This window comes from Piliocolobus tephrosceles, chromosome 3 (genome assembly GCF_002776525.5).
Source record: "Piliocolobus tephrosceles isolate RC106 chromosome 3, ASM277652v3, whole genome shotgun sequence".
In the NCBI taxonomy this organism is placed as follows: Eukaryota; Metazoa; Chordata; class Mammalia; order Primates; family Cercopithecidae; genus Piliocolobus; species Piliocolobus tephrosceles.
Window position 1 is genome coordinate 131188575 of NC_045436.1, and position 20477 is coordinate 131209051.

The following is a 20477-nucleotide window of genomic DNA, read 5'->3' on the forward strand; positions in this document are numbered from 1 at the left end:
GGTGGAGAAACGTTAAAAAAAAAAAAAAAAGAGGATAGTTCTGGCGGCTGGGAGGACACATGTCTGTTGGATGCCTATGTGGTAGGCATGAAAATGAGCCACCCAGACCATCCTTCAGGAAGCACTTGCTGTGCAACTGCAGGAGGTGGCCAGAGCAGACAGTCTCTGACAGCAGCTCAGGGGCTGCCTCTGCAGCAGGAGCTGCCTCACCCAAGAACGCCTCCTTCCCAGGGCAGACAGGTCTGGTGACTGAGTGAGGCAGGACTCTAGAGGCTGGCCATCTCAGCCCCTCATGGGACAATGCAGAAGGACAATACTCACTGCAGGGCTCCTCGGGTTGGCCAAGGCTCTCCAGGGCCCACATTGCAGCTCAACCTGTCCCTCTGCCCAGTTCTTGCTTCCTCCCCTTTCTAAGCACAAGAGCTGATCCCTAATAAATGTCTTGCACCCCAAACTCCATCTCAGCATCAGCCTCCAAAAACCCACACTGTGATGGCCTAGATTTTATTGTACCAGATACTTTACATGTTACCCCTCTTAACCTGTACTAATATATTTTATATGTATATGCATATATATGTGTGCATATGTGTGTGTGTACATATATATAAATGAGTCCCCTTTTGCACCTAAGGAAACCAAAGCTCTAAGAGGGTTAATAACTGGCCCTTGGGTCACACGGTAGCAGAACTGAGGTTGAACTGAGCCGATGCAGCACCAGCGTGTGATACGCCCTTTCTACCACATCCTACCACTCACTTGCACATCAGAAGACCATCCAAATAACTGCTGATGAACCTGGAGGCCACCAGAAAATCAGGGAAGGAGTGAGCCCCATTAAGAGAAGAGCAAAGATGGGAGGACACTGCAGTCACCTTTTGATCAGATTTCAGGGTTTCTTGGACGGTCCCTTACACCAAAAATACTCCCCTCACCTGGCCGATTGCTGACTACAATTCCTTGCCTTCCAAAATTGAGGAGAAAAGCTAACATATAAATCCTGAGAAGTGTCTCACGTGCACTTGCTGTACTCCTGTGGGTGGGTCACAAGCCCCGGGCATCCCTGTCTGTGCTTCTGTCATCCTCCACCTCACCTTCCTGCTCTCAGCCCGCTCTAGACCCCTCCTATCACCAAGGGAAGAAATCTGGTGAACTAACTCCTTCAGAGTGACAATGTGTGTTCACATTTTGCAAGATAATTCAGGGAGCAGCCAGGCTCTGGGTTGGGAGGGCATCTTGAGGCAGGAGCATTATGACACTAGCTGTCACTTCATCAATTTGAGTTTGCAAGTCCAGCATGCCCGAAGCCATTTATTTCTTCCTAGTTATGTTGCCTGTGATTGGGATAAGGTAGATAATAGTCCCTTACTAATTTTCTAGTGGTAAAAATAACTATCCTTTACACAGGTATGGATAACACAGATATTTTCTAAAAGCCAAAATAGAGCTATTCATTAAGCAACATCACTAAATACTAAACTGTAAAATATAATACACAATTAAGGTACTTTTTTTAATAAAAATCTTTTGGAATTTAATTTTACTAGTCTCTTAAATAAGTCCCTTTAATCTAAGCATAGGCTCCCCTGGGCTGGATGAGCATGGCCCTGACTCCCTCACCCTGTGACACTGGGACGCTGCTCTAGCATGCATCTACATTTCACCAGCCCCGATGTTGGCAAGTCTGTGAATCCTCCATCCAGTGAAGGGATCCAGAATATGCTGCTTCAAAACATGCCACTTTGGCATAAGGATTATTTTGAGCTGGAGACAATTGAGATTCAACAGATGCAGGAAGAGTTCTCTACCCTCCTCTTGTCTGCCTAAAAGCAGGGTATAAATTTCCCTTTGTGGAGGTGTCCCAGCCTTCACCCCAATACCAGGGAGCAAAAGCACTCATCACCAGAGACAGAGGTGACACCAAGAGGAGTTTGCAAAAACAGACCCCACTACAATAAGCTTTTATCTTCCATTAGTTCTTCCATGTATTTTCCAGTCACTTCCCTACCATGTGTCATCCCTTGAAGCTTAAACCCCCTTTCGTTTGTTAAAATAGGATATTAGCCCTGGAGCCTAACTAACCACTTTTTTGAGTTTTACTTCTTTTCTGTGAACTCCCATGCACATAAAATGTGAATAAAACTGTATGCTTTTCTTTTCCTCCTGTTAATCTGTCTTTCGTTAGTTTCATTTATAGGCCCCCAGGTACTAAATATAAGAAAGTAGAAGAAATGCTTTTCCTCTCCCACAACAACTACAGGCATCTTTTTTTCCTCAAACCAGAGAGCCTCTTTATTACTGCTGACAGCCTCCCTCTGTCATGTGGCTCAGGGACATCCTCCCTAATAATGCGGGCTCTGTTTGTTCTCACCTTCAAAGAAAAACACTTTCAGAATGATCCAGCTACTGAGAGCGAAACTCCATAATCTCCTGGTGTCTTGCTTCTCCAGAAGCAGGAAACTTGAGACATGTGGGGTAAGCACCATCCTGGAAGTCACAAAGTTTGGGTTCTTTCCTGACTGTGCTGTATAACCTTGACATTAACTAGACCAGGGCTCAGTTCCCTTACAGAAGGAAGGAAAGGGAAAGAGAGACACGAGGGGAGGAAAATGGGGGAGAGAGGAGGAGGCAAGGGAAGGGGTGGGCAGGGAGAGGAAAGAGGAGAAGGGAGAAGGGGAGGGCAGGGAGGCAGCCAGGAGAGGTGATTCTAGCCCCAGCACCTCTGCTTTCTCCCAGAATCACTGTGAGCCAGCCCCTCACCTCTTCGAGTTTCCATTTTCCCATCTATAGACTGAGAGGAGTGGAAGGTGCCTAGATCAGTGCTTCTCAAGGTGTAGTTCCTCCACCAGTAGCATCAGCCACTGTTACCCAAACGCCAAGGGTCAGTCTAGGTCCTGCTGTTCACCACACAGAATGCCAATCACTGAGACAATGACTATTACCAAAGAAGAAGGCTTTCACCTGGCTCAGCAGCCAAGGAGAACAGGAGACAAAGCCTCAAATCTGGCTCCCTGGCCAACTAAAATTTGGGGGTTTCTGTACTGGCAGAAGGAATGTAGCTACGGGCAGGAAGGAATTAGGGCAGGATAAGCAAGCAATCATGACAAATGAAGGGTCTGGCTGTCATTACCTGGTTGCAGTGATCTGGTGAGTTTTAATCTCTTGTTTAGTCTCTTCCCTGAGGGTTCATTTCCTGAGGAAGGAACTAAGATTAGGCAAAGTAAATTTCAAGTTTTAAGACCCCAGAGGGTCAACTTCTACGTTTGGTAAACATACACACACACACATACACACACACACACACACACACATACCTGTAAATATTAGTTCTATGGGAAAATGTGGCCAGTTTCACTGCCACAATATTGGCATGAGGATGACTGGGGAATTTATCAGAAATGTAAATATTTGACCCTTTCCCAGACCAACTAAAGAAGAATCTCTAGGATGCACCCCAAAAATCTGTGTTTTAAGAAAATTTCCAGGTGATTCTCACTCAAATTTGAGAACCATAGGCCTAAACAATCTCACAGGTCTCTTCCAGATTAAAAAACCTCAAACTCTTTTTGCGCTAAAAACCTCAAACTCCTTTTGCCCCTAACCTTAAGAGTTTTGCCCCAACTTTAAGTCTTCTTCCTCTCCCTTTCCTCCTTCTCTCTCTCAAAAAAAAAAAAAAAAAAAAAAAAAAATTCCTGCTGCAAACTTCTCTCCTCTCAATAGATTGCTAACTTCAAGGGATTTAAAGTGAAATCTGCATTCAGTCATTTCCATAGAAACCTTAACAAAACCATTAAGATGCTTTTGTTCTTTAATACATCTGTTCCTTCTTTTAAAGGGACTGTGTTTCTTTTCCAGCTATAAATCCAATCTTATCTAAGGATAACCCTTAAACACACTTCAGCAGTACATAATTATTGTCCCAATTAGCAGTGTAAGGAACGTCATTAAGTCATATCACCAAATTGATCCTCAGTGACAGCTTTCCCAAAGATCAACTCTCAAGATAAAACTGAATCTACACTCCTAAGTCACAGGAAAGAATCTGTCTCTACAGTACTCCATCCACCTTTATTGACTTCACACTCTACACGCTGACCCTGCTTCCAGAACAGCTAACAACTTTTATCGGTGAGCCATCCTGCCCCACTCTCAGCCCGTGTAGTTCTGGTGCAGCTGACTCTACACCCAGCTCCAGGCTGAGTCAACAAAAGCCTTCATGGCCCTGGACACTCTAAGTGGTTCAGAGATGGACACATGACCAATCAAAGCCAATGAGACACTGACTGGAGCTTCTGGGAAATAAACCTGTATTCACTGAGCTAAAACCTGAAATGATGAAGCCTAGAATTCCACAGCTGTTTTGTTGTTGCTTTTGGTTTGGTATGGGTTTTGGAGGTTTTGGGGGTTTTTGTCTTTTGTTTGTTTGTTTGTTTTTTGAGACAAGGTTCACTCTGTCTCCTGGGCTGGAATGCAGTGGCATAATCACGGCTCACTGCAGCCTTGAACTCCCAGGCTCAAGTGATCCTCTTGCCTCAACCTCCTGAGAAGCTGGGACTACAGGTAAACACCACCATGCCTGGCTAAATTTTTTTTAATTTTTTATAAAGACGGGGTCTGGCTATGTTGCCCAGGCTAGTCTCAAACTCCTGGGCACAGGCAATCCTCCTGCTTCAGCCTCCCAAAATTCTGGGGTTAGAGACATGAGCCACAGTACCCAGCCAGAGATGTTTTAAGACTATGAGGGAAACTTGTCTGAGATGAAGCCACCAAAGAGGAAGAAGAGCTGAGAGGCCAGGAGAGAGAACCTGGAGCCAGGTGACATCATTTCTGAGCCTGTATCTAATCAAGCCTGAAACCAGCTACACTCTGAACCTTTCAGTACAAGGTCCATTAAATTTCCTTTCTCCACGGTTGACTTTCTTATCACTAATACCAAAAACATTTTAAAGTAGAAATTCATACAGCATTTAATAGGCAACTTATCAGTGTCTATAAAAAGAGTTTCTTGTGCATAATTCTTACCCTAACAATTTTACTTCCAGAAATATATTCTTAAGAAATGCTCTCACAATTATCAAAAAATATATATATACAACCAAGAAATTCATTAAAGCATTTTGACAAGCAATCCTTTGGGAAAGGATTGGAAACAACTAGTGTCACTCAATAGAAAAACTGATTCACAAAGTATGTTGCATTATGCCATGAAACATTGTGAAACGAATCAGGTAGATCAATATAACTGAGATGAAAAAAGTCAGATTTTTGTTGATAAGTAAAAATAACCAGTTTCAAGCTCTGTTTTAAATACTATTTTTGAAGTGAGAGGAATGAATGCATGTGTTGAAAAGGTCTAAAAGGATCAAACGGTTTACAGTGGTAATTTCTGTGCAGTGGGATGAGGGACCATTCACTTTTAAATCATTTTTATATGGTTAATTTTCTTACCTCAAACATAAATTACTTTGGTGTAAGAATGACACAATGGACTGTGGGAACTCAGGGGAAAGGGTAGGAGGGGTGAGGGATAAAAGACCACACATTGGGTACAGTGTACATTGCTTGGGTGATGGGTGCAGCAGAATCTCAGAAATCACCACTAAGTAACTTATTCATGTAGCCAGACACCACCTGTGCCCCCAAAATCTATTGAAATTTTAAAAATTAAATATAAATTACTTTGGTAATTAACAACAAAAAAAAATGGACAAAAGAAAAAACAGTAAAAAGCAATATATTTGAGTAGTGTTTTGGATGAGCAAGCATGTAATCAGCGCCTACTGTATGCTAGACTGTATGCCAGGCACTGGGAATTGCAGATGAGCCTCAATGTAAAGACAACACTGGGCAGCCTATCCACACACACCCTAGGATCACTGTGCCTCGCCTCCTATTGTGAAGACTTAGCCATAATAAACCACAAGATGAATTCATCTCTTAAGAGTGAACCCAGCCGAGTGCAGTGACTCATACCTGTAATCCAAGCACTTTGGGAGGCCGAGGTGGGCAGATCACCTGAGGTCAGGATTTCAAGACTATCCTGGCCAACATGGTAAAACCCTGTCTCTACTAAAAATACAAAAATAAACCGGGTGTGGTGTGGTAGCACGCACCTGTAATCCAAGCTACTCAGGTGGCTGAGGCAGGAGAATCGCTTGAACCCTGGAGGTAGAGGTTGCAGTGAGCCGAGATCGCGCCATGGCACTCCAGCTTGGGCGACACATAGTGAACCCATGGATTTTAGCACAATGTGGGGTAAAGCTAGTGCCACCAAGTTACCATTCAGTGCTGTGAGGAAAAATTCTTGGATGCATTTTATACAACAAACTAGTCTTGCATGGACTCCTGAAAAATCCAGAGCTGCATGGTTGTGAAAGTGCTAGGAAAGCCAATTGCTTGGCACAGACTTGAAGCCCAACGGCACCATAAACAGTATTTGCTTTCACTCTGTGAAACAGGAAAATGGGCTTTTGATTGGAAGGGCATCTCAAACCAAAATCAGTGGGGCCTCGTGTGCTGGGCTGATGCAACCCCTGGAAATTGACTTAAGATGGCCAACTTACATCCCCAAACACCATTTGCAGAGGAGTGGGCACTGTGTTCCTTCCAGCCATGGGAAGGTTCCAGTACCCCTGTTCTATCACCACTGCTGGACAACCCAGTTTCCATGAAGTCACGAAATTCTCACCACTCTCTAATTTATCCAATCATGTGTTTAATTATGTTCTTGTTACTGCACTGTGAACTCCACAAGAGTAGGACATGTCTCTCCTGATCTCCTCATCTATAGCACAGGTCTTGACGCTTCATAGAGGCTCAATGAACACTGCTGGATTAATAAACCCATTCTTTGGACAAAACAAAACTTTTTTACAAAAAAATGTAAACTAATGTAAAAAATGTAAACAATGTTTTCATCTCCCTTCTCGGCTGCACTACAAGACTGAGAATTACAGATAAAGGAAGAAGCAAATGAGACAGTGCATTTGGAATCTTCTGCACACTTTAAAGAACTGTACAAATGTTGGTGAGTATCATTACCACAATCTGAAAAGTGCACGGGAAACTAGTTAACTTCTAAGTAATGGCTTCATCATATTCCCAACTTAATAGATGATTTTGAAAATAAAAATCGGCCAGCAGTTGGCACTTCAATAAGTGGATTAAGGCATATTTGTGTTTATATTATTTAGCAACCTCCCTCATTTTATGAACATACGATGCTAATGAAGAGTAAAACACAACCCCAATCATAGGGTCAAAGCCTCTCAGAGCTGGAAGGGAACATAAGTCAAGTATTCTACATCTATCTTCTTACAGATGCAAAAACTGATGTCCAAAGAGGTAAAGCGACTTGGCTAGCTTCACACAACTAATTCTTCAAAGAACCAGGACAAGATCCTTTGTCTTCTGGCAGGCTTTCCTCCTCTACATCATGCTAGGTCTGAATTTCTGATTGTGTTGGTCATTGTCAGACAATGACTGGTGTCTGGCTTTTCAACGTAAAGTCAATAGCCCCAATGCAAAAGTTAAATCAACATTGCACTCAGTGTCAATGATAACAAATTATGCTGCTTCAACCTAACAAAACTGGCCTTTACCTGCAGATGGCTTTTTCTTTCCTTCTTCTCCCTCTCTTTCCCTTCCCTTCAAAACCCACACTTGTCCTGGATACCCCAATGCAAATGCCAGTCCAGAAAACTTCAGCAGCTAAATGCCAGTCAGAGCAAAGCCCTATTCTCAGCCACAGTAATAAAGCAGTTGAAAATGCTGTGCGTTCAAGTCACAAAAGATATGATCTCTGCCTGAGATTGTCCGATAACAGAAATGAATAATGGTTCTTTGCCTGAAAATACATATTGATTGTTGGCTGTGAATTTCACCGTGGATAATGCTGAAGTCACCATCCTTCAAAGGTGTGTGAATTGAAGTTGCTGTTACCTAATCCTTGCAGAATGATTTGTAGCAAGAGACAAGACAAGGTAGGAGAAATGTCTACGTGTAGGTGAGGCTGGACCTTCTCCAACCAATTTTCCATCTTCACTTCTAAGGTCCCAGTTTATTACATGCAAAGGACAGATTGATTGCCTGCATTTGACTAAGATGAAGGCAGCTTCATACTCTTGAATCTTTTGCAGAACTTAATTCTTCAAAATCACCCCATATTCGCAGGCCCAGACACTATTGAACAACTTAAATATCTGCTGGCCTGACCTACCCCAGGCTGTATGTACTTTCCGTTTGCCTGTGAATGGGAACCAAATGGAAACCAGCACATACTCCTGGCTGTCATTAATTCTCCTCAAGCCAAACCAAACTTCATTCTAGCTCCTCAAATGCAGCAATAGTTCTTTGATATTTTTCACTTTCTGGTGCTTAAAAGCATTAAGGATTACTAGCTAATTTGGCTACTAGAATACTTTTAAATCCTGCAGAATGTGGTTGGTTGGTCATAGAAATTAACAGAGGAAGAGAACAGTGTCCGAGTGTCAGCTTCATGTTACTCTAAACTCCGAGCAACTAGGACATCAGGGTCTGGTAAGCTCAGAAATTCTAAGTGTGTGAAGCTTCTCACAGGGTAGAATTCAAAGGGCTCCTAAAGTTTCCTTAATCCAGAACCCTCCTCCAGCAATCTATTATGATACCTAAAATTTTACCATTAAAGATTTTTTTCAGGCCAGGTACAGTGGATTGTGCCTATAATCCCAGCACTTGGGGAGGCTGAGGCAGGAGGAACACTTGAAGCCAGGAGTTTGAGACCAGGGTCAACATAGCAAGAACCTGTCTCTATAAAAATAAAAATAAAAAAATTAGCTGGACATGGTGATGCATACCTGTAGTTCCAGCCACTCAGGAGGATAAGGCAGGAGGATCGTTAGAGCCCAGGAGTTTGAGATCATAGTGAGGTATGTTTGCGCCACTGTACTCCAGCCTAGCTGACAAAGTGAGACCCTGTCTCCAAAAAAAAAAAAAAAAAAAACAAGCATTGTTTCATTCGAGTTCAATCAAAATGAGGTCTCTGAATGGCCCTTGTAAGAATCCCAGAAGCTCTGAGAGAGCTAGCTATTATCTCCACCGAGGTAACTTCTAAGTTGACAGGCACTCAGCACAAGCATTTATGAGAATATGAAACATCCAGATTGGAGAGAGACATGAAGAGTAGGAAATGAGTCACAGAAAAGAAGTGAAGAAGGCATTCAGGTACCACTTCCCAATTTAGTCCAGACTCTGCTCAAGGAAAACACCCATCCAATTTATAAGAGAAATCAGTCCCAGTGAAATGTCCAGAGAATAGAAGTGATAAAAATCCACATGACATTCTTGGAACCTTTTTTTCTAGAGACAGAGTCTCACTCTGTTGCCCAGGCTGGAGTGCAGTGGCTGAATCATAGCTCACTGCAGCCTTGAACTCCTGGGCTCAAGTTATCCTCCCATATAGCTGGGACTACACGAGTGCACCACCACACCGGCTAATTTTTTTATTTCTTATAGAGACAGAGTCTCACTATGTTGCCCAGGCTGGTTTCAAACTCCTGAGCTCAAGCAATCCTCCCACCTCGGCCTCCTAGAGTGCTGGGATTACAGGTGGGAGCCTCTATACCTAGCCTCCTGGAACTTCAGTAAATCCTAAAGTAGGTTTTTATGCCTTTTCATTCCTGTAACTCACATCATTAGTCGTCACCAGGTGCCTAATCAGGGAAACTGGGACAAGTAGGTAGATACACTTAAGGCAAGGAGAAGTTAAAGAGGAGAAACGTACCGTTCAACATAATCGGGTGTCATTAAAAGATTTTTAAATGCTTTCTATAGTCAGCCAGACAAATCAGTCGACTTCACCTTCTTTTTTAAAGTATAAAAAATTGCCGCTAGAGTGGGGAAAAAAATCTCCTTGGATGCATTTGTGCTTTATCATTGTCGTCAGCTCTTGCTTTGTCTAACTAATGACTTAATCATCTCTCTCCCTCTGATCCAATCATCTTTCTTCTACCCCAGAGTTGGAGGAGAGTCGATTTCCTCATACTCAGCCGGTATTTAGACCCTGGGCATAATCCTGGCCTCTTTATCATCTCTTTTCAGGGAGGCTACTAACTGAAATTCTTCTACTCTAAATGAAATCTGTAATGGCCCAGAGCCCATATTCACTAACTCTCCTTCCCAGCTTGTTTTACGTAACTATTATAAAGGTAACACTGAACTGCTGGCATCCCACCTATTTAGCGTGTGTCTGTTTTACTCCTTCCCATTTCTACTACTAATAGAAACAGTTTGTCTCTTGTGTTTTATGGCACCAAAACCTTGAAATGATCTAATGTAACTTTCATCATTTGATCCACTGGCTTTGATTAAAAAAAAAAAAAAAAAAACCTGCTGGGGATAAATTCTCCATATGCTCTTCTCTCCATCTTTGAAGGTACCTCATTACCCATTGCCCCTTCTTCAATCCTATCTCAGGGAAAATACTATACCCCTTTCTCTCTGAGACATAGTATTTCCACTTCCACTCTTCCTTGGCCTTGTCCGTTTTGCCTCCTGCTGTGTCTTAAAATACAAACTTTCTAACCCTAAACCGCCACCCTATAAATGCTTCCTGTCCTCTGCATTCTCACTCACAGCCTCTAAATATGCATCTGAGTCACCTAATTAAAAGATCTCAACCCTCCCTCCATGTAAAAATGCAGACACTAATTCAATGACTACTTTGTATCCTTCAAACAATATATCCAGAGTGACAGGCACATAGCAGATGCTCACAATGTGGTCCTTCCTTTTCCCTAACTGCGGTGGATTTGCTTCTCAGCCTTCCGGCCATAGCTGAGGGAGTGCAGCACTGTGGAAGGGGGATAGGCAGATCTTTAGAGTCATGCAGACCAAGTTGTCCTCCCCAGCTCCCCCACCTGCCGTCATGTCTGTATAATGGTGTGGGTTGTTGATATCTCAGTCGGATTCTGTATAGTGAATTAATGTGGGGTTTTCCTCTCTCCCACCTTCAAGGGTGGGGACCATGATCTCAATTATCTTTGTATTAATCTTCAGTTCCAAGAGACATGTCTGACAAAAAGGAGATATCCAGCACATGTTCGTGGAACCAACATGCAACAGTGATAACCGAAGATGATATTAAAGGTAATATCAGACACCATGGGGATAAGAAGGGGACGAGGGAAACTAGATTTTCAGAAGTGCCAAGAAATTCCTGGAAGTCAAGAGCAACTGTCCAGAAATGGACAAAAGAGAAAGGGTAAGGAAGGAGGTACAGTGATCACCAAAGCAAAAAGAGTAAGAAACTAAGGACTGCAAGACCAAGGGACTCTGATATTTGGTGGATTCTCTAGGCCTTTTTTAACAAGGATACTTCCATTAAAAATTGAAATGATTCTACAACATTTATATGAGCATTTTCAGTCATTAGATGCTTTTTATGTCCATTCTCTCTTATCAAAAAGCTGCAAGAATTTTCAACTTATTTCTGTTGGGTGCAGGGAGAAGAGGAGGAATAAATTGGAGGAAGGATTAATTACCTGAAAGAACATCTAGGAAACATATGCAGGCATGGGATTCCAGAAATGACAAGAATTTCACCTGAGGTCCAAACAAAAGAAAAGGCACACACATATATCTTGGCCTGGCACAGTGGCTCATGCTTGCAATCCCAGCACTTTTGGAAGGGAGGCAGATGGATCACTTGAGCCCACAAGTTCGAGCCCAGCCTGGGCAACATGGTGAAACCCCATCTCTACAAAAAATACAAAAATTAGCCAGGTGCAGTGGCACGTGCTTGTAGTCCCAGCTACTCAGGAAGCTGAGGTGGGAGAATCACCTGAGTCCAGAGGTGGAGCTTGCAGTCAGCCGAGATTGCACCACTGCACTCCAGCCTGGGTAACAGAGCAAGACCCTATCTCAAAAAAATAAATAAACATATACATACATACTATCTTTACCATGTTTTAAACCCTAATACATTCCAAAGATGGAATTACGAATTTTTAATGTTTTCTTTTTTGTAACTCAAATAAAACTGGATATTTCATGATTAGTCATAATACAGTTTTGCATTCAAAAGAATCCAAAATCCAAAATAAAACATTAAAAAGCAACATACATTTTTATGGAATTCTTTTGAAGAGAGTGGCAAGAGTTATTAAATGGCATGACACTCGTGAAAACATCTTTACATTCATATATATATTCATATATATATATCTTACATTCATATATATATATTTCTTCTCAGTTTCACAGAACACAGCGAGGCAGACACATACAAAATTTTGTCCTTCTTTCCCTACCTCCACCCACAGCTCTCTGCTTTGGTTGTCTGTTCTGTTCTTCCAATTGCTCTGGGCTCTTTTGACTAAAAATTATTTCAGTCTTTCTGTCCTTACAGTTCTGCAACCTCACATTTTCTCAATTAACACAGCAAAACACTAGATCCTGTCTTCCTTCGAAAGCAAAGGGAATGGGGAAAGGTGTGATTACTTATACATTCTTACTTAATCAGACTCTGTGTCACAGACTCTATCATATCTGTACTTTCTAAATCTTTTTAATGAATATGTATAACATTATAATTAAAAACGCATATTTCCTTTTTTTTTCAATAAAACACAGAAGGTCTTTAAAATGTACCTTAAAAGACTGTACTTTCAAGGAACATTTCTGTAGTGAATTATTAGAGAACGTTCTCTGAAAGGGTAGAGCATCGAAGAAGGACAAAAACAATATGATCATGTCAATCAATGCAGAAAAAGCATTTGATAACATTTAAAATCTCTTCATGATAAAAACTCTCAACAAACTAGGCATGGAAAGAACATACCTCAACATAATAAAGGCCAAAAATGACAAATCCACCACTAACATCATGCTGAATGGAGAAAAGCTGAAAGCCTTTCCTCTAGGAACTGCAACAAGACAAGGATGCCCACTGTATTAGTCTGTTCTCACGAAGACTAATATGGGGCTATATTAAATTACCCAGACTTGGGTAATTTACAAAGAAAAAGAGGTTTAATAGACTCACACTTCCTCATAGCTAGGGAGGCCTCACCACCATGATGGAGGTGAAGGAGAAGCAAAGGTGTGTTTTACATGGCAGCAGGCAAAAGAGTGTGTGCAGGGGAACCGTCCTTTATAAAACCATCAGATCTGACGAAACTTACTCACTATCACAAGAACAGCATGGGAAAACTCACTCCCATGGTTCAGTTACCTCCCACCAGGTCCCGCCCACAACACATGTGAGGATTATGGGAGCTACAATTCAAGATGAGATTTAGGTGGGGACACAGCCAAACCATATCACCCACTTTCACCATTCCTATTCACTACAGTACTGGAAGTCCTAGCCAGTGCAGTCCATCAAGAGAAATAAATTAACGGCATTCAAATTTGAAAAGAGGAACTCAAATGATCCCCCTTTGCAGATGACATGATCAGATATCTAGAAAAACCTACAGACTCCAACAAAAAACTCTTAGATTTGATAAATAAATTCAGTAAAGTTTCAGGATACAATATCAACATATAAAAGTTAGTAGCCTTTCTATACACCAATAATGATCTTGCTGAGAAGGAAATCAAAAATCTCATTTACATAGCTACCAAAAGAATACCTAGGAATAAATTTAACCAAGGAGGTGAAAGACCTTTACAAAGAAAACCACAAAACACTGGTGAGATAAATTGAAGAGGATATAAATAGAAAGACATCTGGTGCTCATGAATTTTAAAAGTTAATATTGTTAAAATAAGCATGCTCCCTGAAGCAATCTACAGATTCAATGCAATCTCTGTGAAAATACCAAAGTCATTTTTCACAGAAATAGAAAAAATAATCCTAAAATTTATGTGGAACCGAAAGAAATTTATATGAAGCCCAAATAACCAAAGCAATCCTGAACAAAAAGAACATAGCTAGAGGCATTACACTACCTGACTTCAAAATATATCACAAGGATATAGAAACCAAAACAGCAAGATATTGGTATAAAAACAGACGCATAGAACAATGGACCAAAATAGAGAACCTAGATATAAATCCATGTATTTACAACCAACTGATTCTTAACAAAGGCACCAAGAACATACGTTGGGAGAAGGACAGTATCTTCAATAAATGGTTCTGGGAAAATTGAATATCCATATGCAGAAAAATGAAACTAGACCTCTATCTCTCATCTTATCCAAAAATCATCTCAAGGCCAGGCACAGTGACTCACACCTATAATCCCAGCACCTTGGGAGCCTGAGGCAGGAGGATTGCTTGAACCCAGGAGCTTGGGTCTAGCCTGGGCAGCATAGCAAGACCCTGTCTCTACCAAAATTTAAATTTAAAAAAATTTAAAATCAGCTCAAGAGAGATTAAAGACTTAAATGTAAGACTCAAAACTACAAAACTACTTGAAGAAAACCAGAGGAAACACTTCAGGACTTTGGTCAAGGCAAAGATTTTATGGCTAAAACATCAAAAGCACGGCAACAGAAACAAAATAGACAAATGGGGCTATATTAAACTAAAAAGCTTCTGTGCATCAAAAGAAACAATCAACAGAGTAAAGGGACAACCTGTTGAATGGGAGAAAATATTTGCAAACTATTCATCTGATAGGAGATTAATATCCAGGATACACAAGGAACTCAAGAAACTCAACAGTAAAATAATAATAATAATCCCATTAAAAAGTGGGCAAAGAACATGAATACACATTTTGCAAAAGAAGATACACAACTGGCCAATATGTATATAAAAAATGCTCAACATCACTAATCATCAGAGAAATGCAAACTGAAATCACAATGAGATGCCATCTCACATCAGTCAGAATGGTTGTTACTAAAAAGACATAGAATAACAGATGCTGGTGAGGCTGCAGAGAAAAGGGAACATTTGTAGATGGTTAGTCGGAATGTAAATTAGTCCCACCACTATGGAAAATAATATGAAGATTTCTCAAAAAACTGAAAATAGAACTACCATATGATCTAGCAATCCCACTATTGGGTATTTATCCAAAGGAAAAAAAATCATCTTATCAAGTGTATACCTGTGCCCGTATGTTTATTTCAGCACTGTTCTCAATAGCAAAGATATGGAATCAGTCTAAGAGGATGAATGGATAAAGAAAATGTGGTATAGGCTGCTCTGCCTATGGGGTAGCCATTCTTTTATTAATTTACTTTCTTAATAAACTTACTTTCATTTTACTCTGTGAACTCACCCAGAATTCTTTCTTGCATGATGTCCAAGAACCCTCTCCTGCAGTCTGGATTGGAACACCTTTCCCGTAACGCCTTCCTGGAAAACCGTGAAGGGACTATAGTGAGAAGACCCCCAACTCAAAGGAAATGGACTGCAGCAACAATTGGCTGACTTTGGGTAAGAGGGCAGGTACATTTCACCAGGGTAAATGGTGGGATTGGGTTAGAGACCCAATTTAGGAGGGTTAGAATCCCTCCTAAGACAAAGAGGGCTAAAGGCCCCTTTTTATAAAAAGCAAGGACACTTGACCAAACTTGGTTTCAAGTCCCAGCTTAGGAAGGTTAGGGGGTTAAAGGCCCCGCTCAGTAAAATCTCTCAGTTAAAAATAGATTTGACATTATGGGATGTTAACCACTATTCTCTTTGGATTAATCTGCCTTACACTCTTTGCTGATGGCTATGGGTGACAGAATTAGGATCACAGGACATGTAGAGCTTTTCTCTCCCCTAGGGAAGAAACTTGAGAGCTTATGGGACGGCTGGAAAAGATACCTTTGTGACTGACAAGCAGCTGCCTGAACTTTTGATTCACTGTCATGGCAATGGACAACAGTGGGTCTTTCTCTGGCCTCCCTGAGCTCCTCACCTTCCTCACCACAGTGCAGGCAATGCTTTTCTCTATCTTTCTCTCCTTTCTTTTTCCTATCTTGTCTGTTACTCAAGGAGAACATCTGCTCTTCCATCTTGCCCAGAGGCTACATTTTGAAACTCCTGGTTAGAGGTCATTCCACCCCACTTTGAATGGATTAAAGATAGCAGGGCCCAACCAGGGACAAGTTTGAGCCTCTCCAGTTCAATATTGGGCAGTAAACAGGGTGGCTAGTGTCTGTGTTTTGTCAAACGTATTTTGCTCTGGCCAGAACGGAAAATGTGAATGTGGTTAACCCATGCAACCCCTCGGATGGCATCTTGTAAACTTGATAGGCTTTTGCCTATGGTTCTATGAAACAGAAAAAGATGGCTTTCCTTTGTGTTGTGGCTTGACACCCAGGGTTATAATGTGGCAAAAAGAGTCACTACAGGTGCTGAGGAAAAGGGAACCCAGAAATCTAGCATGCCAGCAAAAGAGTAAAAATTTCTTTTTTTTTTTTTTTTTTTTGAGACGGAGTCTCGCTCTGTTGCCCAGGCTGGAGTGCAGTGGCTGGATCTAGCTCACTGCAAGCTCCGCCTCCCGGGTTTATGCCATTCTCCTGCCTCAGCCTCCCAAGTAGCTGGGACTACAGGCACCTGCCACCTCGCCTGGCTAGTTTTTTTTTGTATTTTTTAGTAGAGACGGGGTTTCACTGTGTTAGCCAGGATGGTCTCGATCTCCTGACCTCGTGATCCACCCGTCTCGGCCTCCCAAAGTGCTGGGATTACAGGCTTGAGCCACCGTGCCCGGCCAAGAGTAAGAATTTCTTACCAGTCAGGCTTCTGGCCTCTCTCTCAGTGCAAACTGGTTGGGTGAATGGTAAATAAATCACTGTTCATCTCCTCTGCAAGGTTTTGAATCATGGGAAAAAAATAATCTGTGAGGCTAGTGTTAGGCTGTAACAAATCCGATGGACTTTACGCTATGAATTTGTCTTTCTGTATCATTGTGTCATAAGGAGGGGTACCTTAGGATAGAACACAGGCCTAGGACCCCGTAAGTCCCCTGTCGAAGCCAGCCCAGCAAACTAGTCAGTTACCAACTTTTGCTTCCCTGAAACAAACAAACAAAAACTAGATGATATTTCCCTCTCATCTTGTTTTATGTCCTTGGGAACTTGTCCTTGTAACCATGTGGCAGTATTTGCTCTTGGTCTCTGCCAAAATTCAGAGACAGGAATTTTGGAACTCATGTCATAGCTCTAAAAATTCTCTTGAACAGTTAAAAGCCTTTGCAGGGTCAAAATTGGCTGCCTCTAAAGTCCTTCTGGGAAGGGCAGTGGCAACTGCCCAGTGCTGTAGCTTAAGAGCTAAGGCTTTGTCTTTCCACAATGGCAGCCCAGGTTCCATTTTCAGACTAGGGAATGAGTACTTTCTGGTTGATATTTGTGTGACCTTTGCCATTTGCTGATTCTCTTCCCCTCCATGTACAACTTCTGACTTCCCATCTTGGGTTTTCCTTTCTCTGAGCACCTGGGAGGTTACCTTTGGTAAAGTTCAAAAACCAGAAATACTTGCTGTTTATTCTGGATAGACTTTGGTAATAAGACATTTGGTTAAAAGTCAGCTAAATTAAAAGCAATATCCATGCTATACATATATTTTAAAGGCCCTTATGTTTTTTTCTCTTACTGGATCTTATTTTTCTGTATAAAAAAAAATTTCTCTTCTCAGCTGACTTGTTTTTCTCCATTTTGTCTTCTTGCCACTGTGGATGCACAAGTGAGAGAAATTATCCTAAGATAATTTCTAACAGCCTGGAACTCCTTGGGAAAAACAGAAGAGGCACCACAGACTCTGCCTGGGGGAAAAAAACACCATTTTCCTCATGAAACCCCAGGAATTGAAAGTGGATAGATCCCTCTCAAAATCTAAGGCTCTGTTCTGCTTTGCATTGCATTATCTGATGTTTTCAGCTTTGGAGCATATCAGAAATTACTTCATATTATGAGAGAGCTTTGGTGTGTAATAAGTAGGTAGGAAATATACTTTTGAGGATGGCTGATATTAATAGCAGTTATGGGAGGATACTCAGCTCTTTGCACTTTTGGATCAGAGATACATGCTCTTGGCCACCTGGAAGGTATGGAAACATCACCCTTTCTCTCTTGAACAAAATTTTCATGTAATATTAAAAATAATAAAAAATTTGTTTGCCTTTTAAATAAACTGTAGGAAAAAGAAAGGAAAGAAAAGAGACAGATTGTTTGGAAATCTAAGTCTTTTCTCTAATAATAAGTAAAGGTTATTGCCTTTTTTAAATTGTTGAGTTATCATTTTGGCTAAATGAATGACTTATGGTGACCTGAAATTCTATTTTATAGTACTAAGTCTTCTAAACCTTTGATATTTGACAAACTTTCCAAAATCATATTGTAAATTATGTCTTTTTCTGACCAAATAAATAATCTCCAAAATTATGGGAAACGCCTATAATTCTGACTTAGTGTACATTATTTACAATTATAATTCTTATGTAAAGTTGTTGTATGCCAAAGAAGTTATCAAAATTTCTAGTCAATTGTGGCTTTAATAGTGGCTGCCCTAAGACTTTGTCATCCACAGACAATTGTTGTCTTGTTTTGATCCTCTTTAAAGGGCAGTTTTATAATCAGCTATAGGACTCTGACAGGTGCTCTTGAATGCAGGTTTCTGATAACCTAGTAGATTGTGACATTAGAATACAGAAAAATCTTTCAGGACTCTCATGGAAAGCTGAAATGTTCATGAATACCAAGCAGAACAGAGGTTAACTGCATGAACTTAACTAATAGAAGACTGAAATAATCCCTTTATGATTTTTTGCTTAAAATGTTACTGATCCTTTGTTTTGTTTTTCAGAGTCAAGAAAACTTTTCTTTTGAGCTATTTATAGTTTTTAACAATTGAGTAAAGTATACTTCTACAAACAAAATTTGAAGTGTATTTGTTTCTCTCTACCTGATTTCTCCATAATCTGGAAACTATTTGTAAAGTATTCTTTTAGTTTTTTTTTTTTTTTTTTTTTCTTGAGACAGAGTCTTGCTCTGTCACCCAGGCTGGAGTGCAGTGGCATGATCTTGGCTCACTCAATCTCCACCTCCCAGGTGCAAGCCATTCTCCTGCCTCAGCCTCCTGAGTAGCTGGAATTACAGGTGCCTGCCACCACATCAGGCTAATTTTTGCATTTTTAGAAGAGACAGGGTTTCACTATGTTAGCCAGGCTGGTCTCGAACTCCTGATCTCAAGTGATCTGCCTGCCTCAGCCTCCCAAAGTGCTGGGATTACAGGTATAAGCCACCATGCCTGGCTTATTTGTAAGTATTCTTAATTTATAACAGTATCATTATTTGCATAGGTGGAAAAAGGATCTGTTTTCTTTTATAACAGGACATGATTGGAAACCCTGGTTATTTTATTAAGGCTTTTATTGGAATGGCATGCTTTCAGGTACAGACAGACTTCTTTAAAGAATTAAAGTTTACTTATAGAGTCAATAAAAGCCCCTTGAGAAAACTGGTCTCATTCTTTGTCTATACAGTCCCTGTACAGATTTCCTGACCTGTGGTAAATAAAGAATGTCACTTCCTGACAGACCTAGAAGCTCCAAGTTGTCTTGAGACCTCAAGAGAGAGGAATGTATCCAACTCATATAGGTATTTGATGGCACAAAGCCATGGCTGGGCTCAAGGCTTTAAAAAAAAAAAAAAAAGTCTTATCTGAGATTCCTTATGGAATAGAGTTCCATCAAGGTCAACTTAAAAAGTCTATGTGAATTATTCTTCCTATACTTTATACAAATAATCAGGCCAAGTATAAACTAAAGCTTATTTTACAAATAGTTCAGTCCTATCATGATTTGTTTTTAATCAAAATGAGAACTGGGGAGAGAAAGATTATGTTTCAAAAACCATGGTACACTTGTTATTAGATTCTAGCCTCATCCATTATTTTTAAATTTTTTCCTGGAATTTAGACTAACCCTGATTATTCCTGTGAATCAACCAGTGATCTCTGGCTGCAGCTCAGAAGAAACAAAAGGGATGGGTAATATAAATATCTAATTCAGTATTCTAATTCTGGCACTTACTGGAAACAACTAGCAACTCCATATCAGCTTGGTTCCAACAATTGCCCAGTTCATGGAAAGCTATTTAGTTTACTTGGGATAATTTTACTTACTTTGCTTTGCTGTTGTGACATATATTGCTGTTGTACTCTTTGTAGGAATGTAGGATAAGCTTACTCAACATTTTCTTAAGTTGTACACTTATTAATCTTCTAGATATCACCTTTTGTTGGAACTCAGAGTCATGAATGACCCTCAGCATATTGACACTTTCTGACTGAACTCTTCTCTGTCCTACATACAAATACCCTAATAGTTAGGCAGGAATAGCATTGCCCCCATTTAGCCTGAAGAAGTTACAGAAGATGAATCTTCATCTCTCTACAACCCTTAGGATTGAGGGTTCCCTTGTAAAAGGTGGAGGTGGGAATATGTTGGAGGCAGTTGAACAAGAGTGACTCCATCTTGAATAGGGGCTGGGTAAAAAAAGGCTAAGATCTGCTCAGCTGCATTCCTACAAGGTTATGCATTCTTAGTCAC

The 20477-nt window shown here is 40.8% G+C and overlaps 1 long non-coding RNA gene across 1 annotated transcript in view; it reads right to left on the bottom strand.

Annotated features, from left to right (window-relative positions):
• LOC111526479 overlaps window positions 1-20477 on the bottom strand; it is a 94042-nt gene that overhangs the window by 46131 nt on the left and 27434 nt on the right. The window lies entirely within an intron of this gene.